The sequence below is a fragment of the Elephas maximus genome, chromosome 2, assembly GCF_024166365.1.
Source record: "Elephas maximus indicus isolate mEleMax1 chromosome 2, mEleMax1 primary haplotype, whole genome shotgun sequence".
Classification (NCBI taxonomy): Eukaryota; Metazoa; Chordata; class Mammalia; order Proboscidea; family Elephantidae; genus Elephas; species Elephas maximus.
In genome coordinates, this window is record NC_064820.1 from 214,702,072 (window position 1) to 214,714,461 (window position 12,390).

Genomic DNA, 12,390 nt, shown 5'->3' on the forward strand with positions numbered 1-12,390 from the left:
CTGGATTTAGTCTTTTGAGGTGATTTTTGTATATGGTGTGAGGTAAGGATGTTAGTTCCATTTTGCAGAGGGAAAAGTAGAGCCCCACAGAGAGAAGAAACCCCCAGGCTTGGGTGACTGTGTGCTCACTTGTCTGCCAGCATACCTGCTTCCTGAGTAAATAGAAGAGTGAGATGGGAAAGGAGAGGGGAACTGGCATCAGCTCTGCTGCTTGCTGTCAGCGTTACCTAGGGCAATGCATTGCCCTCTTGAAGCCTCCGTTTTCTCACAGGAGGAAGGTAGTGTGCCCATCTTGCAGGCTTGTTGTGAGGATTTAAATCACTTGGATGCATGGAACTCTGTACAACTGTTGCTGCTGTCCCCGACCTCACTGACTCTGTGAGACAGGCCCACCAGGCTCCACCACAGGGACATCAAAGGTGAAAGATAGCAAAGTCATTTCTTGCGATGGTCTTACAAGTGCTCAGAGCCCTGCAGCAGGAAGGCATGGCCAAGGAAAAGGGAGGGCAGCCATCTCAGAGTGGGAGTCAGAGCAGGCAGATATCCTTGGGCTTCTTGTGAGGCTGCCTATCTCCAGGAGAAAGTTGAGAACAGGAGGCAGTCACTCTACTTAGCTCCAGGTAAAACTGAGCACCCTACTGTGAGGGGAATTATGTCCAATTCTAGGGATGCCTTTTAAGAGGTCCCAGACCTCTGGCCCAGGCCAGAAAGCCATCACTAGGATCCTCCATTCATTCGTTTGTACATTCACTACTGCTCTCTATAAACAGTTATTGAGCCAGGCCCTGTTCTAGGCTCCATCTCCAGGAATAAGGGAATGCAGGTCCTGCCCACACTGCACTCAGTCTGAAAAGGAGATAGACATTGGACCTATTCTGGAGCTCATTATCCCAAAAAAGGCCACTTTGACCACAAATCCCTTTGCATTGCGCACCAAAATTTCTTAGTCATTGGAGAAAAAAGTTTAATTGGAGTTCTATTTAGAAAAATGAAATTAAAGTTATGAAAATACATAAATTTTATCTTCCACACATCATAATTTAGGTTAATGTGCTAATTCTTAGAAGGGAAAAAGTTAATTTGGGGACGCATGATTCTTCCCACAAGACTGCCTGATGGTCCTTACTAGGTCCTTCTATAGTATAACTACTCAAAGGCTCCATTACATTCTCTGGTGCTGCTCTAAGGTCTCTGATCACCAAATGACTTTATTCTGCAGCAGGTAGTCATCTTCTTCACATGGGGTTTTCATTATCTAGCTGGGGCTGGCCTAGCCAAGTAGAGCCTCAATTCGTCGACTACTTTGTCTGTGACCCCAGAAGTTCTCTAATACCACTCTCACCAACTTCATGAAATTCTGCAACTTTGGCAAGAGTTGAAGTTTTCCTTTGCGATCAACTTGCATAAGTGAACTCGAAGTTGGAAAAGATGCAGATGGATGGGTAGGGAGAGATGCTGCAGTTAAGCAGGGCAGGATGTTGAGTAGACACCAAGTCAGTAAGAGACCAGGACACTGGTAAATGTTTTCATGTTTTAATGGTGTTTACTTCTAACTCAGATAATGAATGTTCAGCTCATTGGGCACAGCCATTTCAGCCTGGGACTGCTTGCATCTGGAGTTACATGACTTGTTGTCAGGTACTGTTGAGTCAGTTCTGACTCATACTGACCAACCCCGTGTACCGCAGAATGAAACACTGCCCGGTCCTGCACCATCCTCTCAATTCTTGCTATGTCTGAACCCTTGTTGCAGCCACCGTATCAACCCATCTCGTTGAGGGTCTCCCTCTTTTTTGCTGACCCTCTACTTCCCAAATATGGTGTCCTTCTCTAGGGACTGGTACTTCCTAATAACATGTCCAAAGTAAGTGAGACAAGGTCTCCCTATCCTTGCTTCTAAGGAACGTTCTGGCTGTACTTTTAAGAAAGATTTGTTTGTTCTTCTGACCGAAGCCCATTGCCATCAAGTCGATTCTGACTCACAGTGTACCTACAGGACAGAGGAGAACTGCCCCATAGGGTTTCCAAGGAGCAGGTGGTGGTTTCAAACTGCCGACATTTTGGTAGCAGCTGAATGCTTACTCATTGTGTCACCAGACCTCTGCTCTTCTGGCAGTCCATGGTATATTCAATATTCTTCATCAACACCATAATTCGAATGCATCAATTCTGTAGTTTTCCAGCTTTTGCATGCATATGAGGCGATTGAAAACACCATGGCTTGGGTCAGTCACACCTTGGTCCCTAAGGTGACATCTTTACTTTTTAATACTTTAAAGAGGTCTTTTGCAGCACATTTTTCCCAGTGAAATACCCCCATTTGATTTCTTGACTATTGCTTCCATGGGTGTTGATTGTGGGTCCAAGTAAAATGAAATCTTTGGCAACTTCAATATTTTCTCCATTTATTATGATGTTGCTTATTGGTCCAGTTATGAGGATTTTTGTTTTGTCTATGCTAAGGTGTAATCCATACTGAAGGCTGCAGTCTTTGATCTTCATCAGTAAGTGCTTCCAGTCTTCTTTGCTTTCAGCAAGCAAGGTTGCATCATCTGCATAACGCAGGTTGTTAATGAGTCTTCCTCCAGTCCTGATGCCATGTTCTTCTTGATACAGTCCAGCTTCTCGGATTATTTGCTCAGCATACAGATTGAAAAGTATGGTGAAAGGATACAACCCTGACATACACCTTTCTTGACTTTAAACCATGCAGTATACCCTTGCTCTGTCCGAATGACTGCCTCTTGGCCTATGTACAGGTTCCTTATGAGCACAATTACATGTTCTAGAATTCCCATTCTTCACAGTATTATCCATAATTTGTCGTGATCCACATAGTTAAATGCCTTTGCATAGTCAGTAATACACAGGTAAACACCTTTCTGGTATTCTCTGCTTTCAGCCATCTGACATCAGCAATGATATTCCTCATTCCACATCCTCTTCTGAATCTGGCTTGAATTTCTGGCAGTTCCCCGTTGATGTACTGCTGCAACCGTTTTTGAATTATCTTCAGCAAAACTTATGAATTATGGTGTTGGCAGAGGATATTGAATATACCATGGACTGCCAAAAGAACGAACAAATCTGTCTTGGAAAAAGTACAGCCAGAATGCTCCTTAGAAGCAAGGATGGCAAGACTTTATCTCACATACTTTGGACGTGTTATCAGGAGGGATCAATCACTGGAAAAGGACAGCATGCCTGGTAAAGTAGAGGGTTAGCGGGAAAAAAAAGACCCTAAAAAAGGTGAATCGATACAGTAGCTGCAACAATGGGCTCGAGCATAACGATAGTGAGGATGTCACAGGACCGGGCAGCATTTTGTTCTGTTGTGTATAGGGTCGGTATGAGTAGGAAGTGACTCACTGGCACCTAACAGCAACAGTGGCAAAACTTTACTTGCCTGAATATTAATGGTATTGTTCAATAATTTCTGCTTTCTGTTAGATCACCTTTCTTTGGAACGGGCACAAATATGGATCTCTTCCAGTCAGTTGGCCAGGTAGTTGTCTTTTAGATTTCTTGGCACAGATGAAGAACATTGGATACCTTTGTTGAAATATCTCAATTGGTAGTCAATTCCTGGAGGCTTGTTTCTCACCAATGCCTTCAGTGCAGCTTTGACTTCTTCCTTCAATATCATCGGTTCTTGATCATGCGCTACCTACTGAAATGGTAACTCTGTGTATTCCTTCCATCTTCTTTTGATGTTTCCTGTGTCGTTCAATATTTCATCCGCCCAAACTCATCAAGCCGACTGCTGCTGAGTTGATTTTGACTCATAGTAACCATACAGAATAGAGTAGAGCTGCCCTGTAGGGTTTCCAAGGAGCAGCTGGTGGATCTGAACTGCCTACCTTTTGGTTAGCAGCCATGCTCTTAACCACTGCGAACTTGAGGCTTGAAATTTTTCTTCAGTTTTTTTCAGCTTGGGAAATACCAAGCATGTTCTTCCTTTTTGATTTTCTAACTCCAGGTCTTTGCACATTTCATGATAATACTTTACTTTATCTTCTTGAGCCACCCTTTAAAATCTTTTGTTCAGCTCTTTTACTTCATCATTTCTTCCATTCTCTTTAGCTACTCTATATTCAAGAACAAGTTTCAGGGTCTCTTCTGATATCATACCACAACTCGTCCGGTCTTTAGTCATTAGCATTCAATGGGTCAAATCTGTTCTTGAAATGGTCCCTAAATTCAGGTGGGATATAGTCAAGGTTGTACTTTGGCTCTCGTGGACTCATTCCAATTTCCTTCAACTTCAACTTGAACTTGCATATGAGCAATTGATGGTCTGTTCTGCAGTCAGCCCCTGGCCTTATTTTGACTGATGATATTGAGCTTCTCTGACATCTCTTCCCACAGATGTAGTATTCCATCCTGCGAGGTCCACATGTATAAAAAAACTAGTCACCATTTCTGTTGTTCAAAAAGGTATTTGCAATAAAGAAGTCGTTGATCTTACAAAATTCTATCATGTAATCTCCGGCATCCTTTCTGTCACCAAGGCCATATCTTCCAACTGCTGATCCTTCTTCTTGATTTCCAACTTTCACATTCCAATCACCAGTAATTATCAATGCATCTTGATTGCATGTTCAATTAATTTCAGACTGCAGAAGTTGGTAAAAATCTTCAACTTCTTCATCTTTGGCCTTAGTGGTTGGTTTGAAAATTTGAATAATAGTCATATTAACTCATGTTCCTTGTAGGGGTATGGATATTATCCTATCACTGACAGAGTTGTACTTTAGGATAGATCTAGAAATGTGCTTTTTGACAGTGACTGTGATGCCATTCCTCTTCAATTTGTCATTCCCAGCATAGTAGACCATATGATTGCCCAATTCAAAACGGCCAATACCAGTCCATTTCAGCTCACCAATGCCTAGGCTATCGATGTTTACGTGTTCCATTTCATTTTTGATGACTTCCAATTTTCCTAGATTCATACTTAGTGCATTCCACATTCAGATTATCAGTGGATGTCTGCAGCTGTTTCTTCTCATTTTGAATCATGCCACAGCAGTAAATGAGGGTTCTGAAAGCTTAACTCCATCCATGTCATTAAGGCCAACTCTACTTGGAGGAGGCAGCTCTTTCATAGTCGTATTTTGAGTGCCTGCCAACCTGAGGAACTCATTTTCCGATACTATATCAGACAATGTTCTGCTGCTATTCATAAGGTTTAAACTGGCCAATTTTTTCAGAAGTAGATCGCCACATCCATCTTTCTAATCTGTCTTAGTCTGGAAGCTCCGCTGAAACCTGTCCACCATGAGTGACCCTGCTGTAATTTGAAATACTGGTAGCATAGCTTCCAGCACCACAGCAATAGGCAAGCCACCACAGTATCCCTGGAACTTTAGCTGCATAGGCGAGTCAGCTGCCCTTTTGCCATCAATTAGTTTGAGTTGGTTTTCTGTCACTTGTAGTGAAAGACAGAGCCTCCCTGAGGAAGCGACAGAGAAGTTGAGACCTGAAGGGACCGTAGGAGATGATTAAGCAAAGAGATAACAATCTGCCACTGAGAGAATTGGGGCTGTTTTACCTAGAGAGAAGGGGTGTGGCCATTGTCTTCCTAGAATAGAAGGCCCCCCTGCACCGTCCCTGTGGTATAACACGGAGACTCATGTCTCAGCTGGCGGGAGGACCCTGGAGGAGGATTTTGTCCCTTTGTAAGGAAGAACTTCTCCACAGATAGAGCTGTCCAGGGAAAGCCACGGCTGCCTTGATAGCGAGATCCTATCCCTGGTGGGTATGAAAGGAGGTGATGAAGGGGCACAAGCTGGCTAGAAGGACAGGGATTATGTAAGTGAATGACAGGACTCAGTTCTTTAGTTCAGGGTTTGTGTAGAGCTGGGGAATGCATGTCACTCCCCCTTTTTTTTTTTCTTAGTTTTTATTGTGCTTTGAGCGAAAGTTTACAAATCAAGTCAGCCTCTCACACAAAAACTTATATACACCTCACTATATACTCCTAGTTGCTCTCCCCCTGAGGAGACAGCACACTCCTTCCCTCCACTCTCTATTTTACTGTCCACTCGGCCAGCTTTTGACCCCCTCTGCCCTCTCATCTCCCCTCCAGACAGTAGATGCCCACACAGTCCCATGTGTCTACTTGATCCAAGAATCTCACTCCTCACCAGTATCATTTTCCATCCCATAGTCCAGTCCAATTCCTGTCTGAAGAGTTGGCTCTGGGAGCGGTTCCTGTCTTGGGCCAACAGAAGGCCTGGGGACCATGACCCCTGGGGTCCCTCTATTCCCAGTCAGACCATCAAGTCTGTTTTTTTTTTTTTTTACCAGAATTTGAGGTCTGCGTCCCACTGCTCTCCTGCTCCCTCAGGGTTTCCCTGCTGTTTTCCCTGTCAGGGCAGCCATTGGTTGTAGCTGGGCACCAGCCAGTTCCTCCAGTCCCAGGCTGATGTAGTCCCTGGTCTGTGTGGCCCTGTCTGTCTCATGGGCTCACAATCACCCTGTGACCTTGGTGTTCTTCATTCTCCTTTGCTCCAGGTGGGTCAAGACCAACCAATGCATCTTAGATGGCCGCTTGCTAGCGTTTAAGATCCCAGACACAACTCTCTAAAGTTCATTCCCCATTTTTAATTATAAAATATTTAAGACATTCAAGACGGTATAAAGATAATTCGGCGATCACCCCTGTATCTACCACTGCCAGCTCAAGAAACGAAATGTTACAATATAGCTGAGCTGATCATGTCCCCCACCACCCCTTTGCTGCCCTTTAAGCCGTTATTGCCCAGGCAGCAGTCCTCAGGGGTATGTAGTTCACAGGTCCTTTTTAAAGAGTAGAGTTAGAATTGCCAGTCTTTCAGACTAATATACCTCCCTGTGCCTCAGGGTAATAGTGCCCTATTACCAGGGGTTGAAAATAAAAGAGCTTAGCTACTAATAAAACATGTATTTTCTTTTTTCCTTCCATCCTTCCTCCCTTTTTTTTAATTATAGAAAAGTATTACAAAAGCAGTCCTGAAACAGTTTTTCATCTTGTTTATATAAAATCAATTTCATCACCTCTCTTCCTCACCCCCAGCATCCCAGCCTCCTCTACCTCCCCTGTTCCTGTGTCTGAACTTGGCCTTCCTGCCTGCCCAGTGTGGACAATGACAACTTCAAGGCTTTGAGGAGTGAGGGAGGTTATTATTGTTACTGTTATCTCGGGATCGCCTCCCCACCTAACCACTTCTCTAGGTCAGGAAGCTGTTGTCCCCTCCCACTCCCACTCTTAGAAGCACCTGTCCAGGTTGTCAGGAAAGCCTAGCCTCTGTTACTGGCCTCCTTGCCTTCAGTCTCACCCTCAATCCACTCTCCACGCAGGTGATGAAATTGCTTTTATATAAACAAGATGAAAAACTGTTTCAGGATTGCTCCGTTCTGGTGGGCCTCACCCCTGCCAGCCCCTAGCTGCCCCCAGGGCTGGCGAACACATCTTCCCTTGCTCCATCCCCACAGGATGACCTGCAGCCCCTAAATTGCTTTATCCCTCACTCCTCTGAGCATCCCAGACACTATTCCTTCTGCCAGACACACCCTTCCCCACTGCTCTGTCTGGGTGTTCCCTCTCTACCTGTCAGGCTCAGCTCAGGAGCGGCTCCTCAGGTTGCCTTCCCAGGCCTCCTTGGGGCAAGCTAAGCCTTTGCCCCCATGCCTCCCCAGGGCATGTTTGCAGTCCTGCAGCATACTACCGAGGTCATCTTTCTCTTTGAGTCTGTCTCAGCTCCAGGAGGTGAATTTCTTGAGGGCTTGAAAACTGCCCTCTTCAGTGCTTGGCAAATCGTTTTTGCCCAAGAATTTAAAAAATGATTGTGGTAAAAGATATGTAACATACATGTTACCATTTAACTGTTTTTAAAGTGACGTTAATTGATTCACCACATTGTGCAACCATCACAACTGTTTCCAAAAGTTTTTCCTCACCCCAAACAGGAACTCAGTGCCCCTTCAGCAGTCATTCCACAAACAACTTTTTAAAACAGTTTCAAGTACTTTTCTAAGCTTTTTTCACCTACTGACTCATTTAGTCCTCCATGACGGAGGTGTGATATCATTCCCATTTTATGGACAAGGAGACTGAGGTACAGGGAGAGTGTATGATTTTCCTGTGGCTGCTATAACAAATACCACAACCTTCCTGTCTGGGGGCCAGAGGTCTACAGAGTCAAGGTTTCTGTGGGACCAGCTCCTTTCAGGGGCCCTGTGGGGAGAACCCGTGCACTTGCCTTTTTCAGCTTCTGGTGGCCGCCTGCCTCCCTTGGCTCGTGGCCCTTCCTCTCATCACTCCAGCCTCTTGCTTCCGTCGTCACATCTATTCCTCTTCTGCAGTCAGCTCTCCCTTGGCCTCCTCATGAGGACACTTGTGATTGCATTTAGGGCCCACCTGGATCATCCAGGATGAGCTCCCCATCTCGAGAGATCCTGCAATGTCTCATCCAGGGGTTCCAGGCATTGGGACCTGACATCTTGGAGGGCTATTTGGTATTCGGCCAGCCTGAGAGGGTACTGCCTCAGCTCACACAGCACGTGGGTGGGTGACCATCAAGTGGCAGAGCTTTGGTCTGGACCAGGAGAGCTGATTTTGGCAACCTCTCTGCCAGAGATTTGCTGACCTGCTGGCTGACCATTCTGTGGGGCAGGCATTCCAGGCAGGCAGAAGGGGAGTAGTGGGGGCAAGGGGGGGGAGGGTGCAGGTTACTTGGACCCAGGTGAGGCACTGATCTCCATGGATTGTCAGCTGGAGTTTCCGTGGAGGGTGGAGTCACCTGTTCCCCCTACTCTCCACCCCTGGCCCCTCTCACCCCCGTGCTCCATCAAAGAGCAGATGGGACTGGAGGACCAACAGGATGGCATGATGGCTCCTGACATGAACCCTGTGGGCACAGATCCTGACAGAACTGGGCCAAATGGTTGTCTCTTGTCTACCCCTTACAACCATACCATGTCTTACACCCATTCTGTGAGTGAGCAGAGTGAGACTCATCAACCATGGCTAATATTTATTTCATGGCACAGATGAGCCCTGTGCTCCTTGCAGTACAGTTCCACACTCCAAAAGTCTCCCCACGGCAGCACCAGGGAGACACTGAGCCTAAAGATAACAGTAGCTCCAGGACACTAAGGATGGTGCCTGGCATGTGGGGACAGGCTGGGGTGGGGGCAGGGTCTGTGGGGAGAGAGTGCTTGTCCTGGGCTGTGGAGTAAGGTGGGGGGATGGGAGATGGGGAGTTGGGGAGGGGGATGGACGGTAGAGTGAGGAGTCGGGGTAGGGATAAGTGGGGGTAGGGGGTGGGGAAGGAGTCTGTGAGATGAGGAGGGGTCACCATAGTGACAGGAACCCAGTCTGCTCTGAGGCCTGAGCCCCTGGGGAAGGAGATAAAATGTTTTCTATCGATCTCAGTTGGAGAAAGTCATTGGTAACAAGCTCCCATAAGGGGCTGGAGGGGCCAGGCCTGGTGGGGGTATGCAGGGCCTTGTCCTGGTAGGGGCACGGGGCCTAGTGGGGGCACGGGACCTGGTGGGGGCACAGGGCCTGGTGAGGGGTGCAGGGCCTGGTGCCTCCTGGGGGCATTGGGGCCTGATGGGGGCACTGGGGCCTGCTGGGGTCAGTGGGGCCTGCTGGGGTCAGTGGGGCCTGCTGGGGGCAGTGGGGCCTGCTCGGGAGGACAGTGGGGCCTGCTGGGGGCATTGGGGCCTAGTGGGGGCATTGGGACCTGCTGGTGTCAGTGGGGTCTGCTGGGGTCAGTGGGGCCTGCTGGGGGCAGTGGAGCCTGCTCGGGCAGACAGTGGAGCCTGCTGGGGGCATTGGGGCTTAGTGGGGGCATTGGGACCTGCTGGGGGCAGTGGGGCCTGGTAGGGCAGTGGGGCCTGGTGGGGCATTGGGGCCTGGTGGGGACAGTGGGCCTGCTGGGGTCAGTGGAGCCTGCTGGGGGTAGTGGGGCCTGCTCGGGGGGACAGTGGGGCCTGCTGGGGGCATTGGGGCCTGTTGGGGGAGTGGGGCCTGGTAGGGCAGTGGGGCCTGGTGGGGGCATTGGAGCCTAGTGGGGATAGCAGAGCCTACTGGGGGCAGCAGGGCCTACTGGGGGCAGTGGGACCTGGTGGGGGCAGTGGGGTCTAGTGGGGGCATTGGAGCCTGCTGGGGTCAGTGGGGCCTGGTAGGGCAGTGGGGCCTGGTGGGGGTAGTAGGGCCTGCTGGGGGCAGTGGGGCCTGCTGGGGGCAGTGGGACCTGGTGGGGGCATTGGGGCCAGGTGGGGCATCGGGGCCTAGTGGGGGTATTGGGGCCTAGTGGGGATAGCAGAGCCTGCTGGGAGCAATGGAGCCTGGTGGGGCAGTGAGGCCTGCTGGGGGCAGTGGGACCTGCTGGGGGCATTTGGGCCTAGTGGGGGCATTGGGGCCTGCTGGGGTCAGTGGGGCTTGCTGGGGTCAGTGGGACCTGCTGGGGGCAGTGGGGCCTGCTCAGGGGGACAGTGGGACCTGGTGGGGGCATTGGGGCCTGGTGGGGGCAGTGGGGCCTGCTGGGGGCAGTGGGGCCTGATGGGGGCAGTGGGGCCTGATGGGGGCATTGGAGCCTGCTGGGGGCAGTAGGGCCTGCTGGGGTCAGTGGGGCCTGCTGGGGGCATTGGGGCCTAGTGGGGGCATTGGAGCCTGCTGGGGTCAGTGGGGCCTGGTAGGGCAGTGGGGCCTGGTGGGGGTAGTAGGGCCTGCTGGGGGCAGTGGGGCCTGCTGGGGGCAGTGGGACCTGGTGGGGGCATTGGGGCCAGGTGGGGCATCGGGGCCTAGTGGGGGTATTGGGGCCTAGTGGGGATAGCAGAGCCTGCTGGGAGCAATGGAGCCTGGTGGGGCAGTGAGGCCTGCTGGGGGCAGTGGAGCCTGCTGGGGACAGTGGGGCCTAGTGGGGGCAGTGGTGCCTGCTAGGGGCATTTGGCCTGCTGAGGGCAATGGGGCCTGGTGGGGCCGTGAAGTCTGCTGGGGGCAGTGGGACCTGGTGGGGGCAGTGGGGCCTGGTGGGGGCAGTGGGAACTGGTGGGGGCGCTGGGGCCTGGTGGGGGCGCTGGGGCCTGGTGGGGCAGTGGGGCCTCGTGTGAGATACAGAGGGGCCTGATGGGGGTCAGTGGGGCCTGGTGGGGTCAGTGGGGCCTGGTGGGGGCAGTGTGCCTGGTGAGGGCAGTGGGGCGTACATATATGCGTGTGTGTGCACAAGGGTGTATGGGTGTGTGTGAATCTTTGCAGTCACGTGTACATAGGCAGGACCGGTTATGGGCCCGTCATGTCCCTGTGTCCCCACCTATGGGTATGTCTCTCCAGGTGCATCCCTCCCCTGCACACACACACCTGTTGAACACCTATGATGGGGCAGTACTGGGCCGGGTGGGAATGCAAGAAAAATCCTGTCCTCAAAGCTGACTTTCCAGTGGAGGGGGTGGGGATGGGGGAGAGGCAGACAAACAAAGAACCAAACCTGTTGCCGTGGAGTTGATTCCGACTAATAGCAACCCCACAGGGTTTCTAAGGCTATAAATCTTTAAGGAAGCAGACAACCACCCACATCTTTCTTCCACAGAGTGGCTAGTGGGTTTGAACTGTCAACCTTTTGGTTAGACAACAAGCGCTAACCAGGGCTCCTTTAGAAAAACGAAACAGAGTCTTCAGCTGATGGTAAGTGCCGTGAAGAAAAACAAAGAAATGGAGTGTGAAAGGGAGCAAGAGGCTGAGAAACAGCTTCTTAATTTAGGTTAAGAGGTCAGGGAAGGCCTCTTTGATAAGGTGATCTCTGAGCAGAGACGCAAGAGCAGTGAATGAGGGAGATGCGTAGAAATCTGGGGGAAGAGCTTGCCTGGCAGAGGGAACAGCGCATGCAAAGGCCCTGTTATGGACTAAATGGTGTCCCCCAAAATGTGTGTCAACTTGGCTAGGCCATGATTCCCAGTATTGCGTGATTGTCCAACATGTTGCCATCTGATGTGACTTTGCTATGTGTTGTAAATCTCATCTCCATGATGTTAATGAGGCAGGATTAGAGGCAGTTATGTTAATGAAGTAGGACTCAAATCTACAAGATTAGGTTGTATTTTGAGTGAATCTCTTTTGAGATCGAGAATCAAGTAGAGAGGAGGGGGACCTCATACCTCCAAGAAAACAGAGCTGGGAGCGGAGTGCATTCTTTGGACCTGGGGTCCCTGTGCTGAGAAGCTCCTAGACCAGGGATAGATTGATGACAAGGAGCTTCCCCCAGAGCTGACAGAGAAAGAAAGCCTTTCCCTGGAGATAACACCCTGAATTGGGACATCTAGCCTCCTAGACTGTGACAGAATAGATTTCTGTTTGTTAAAACCATCCACTTGTGGTATTTCTGTTATATGTAGATAACT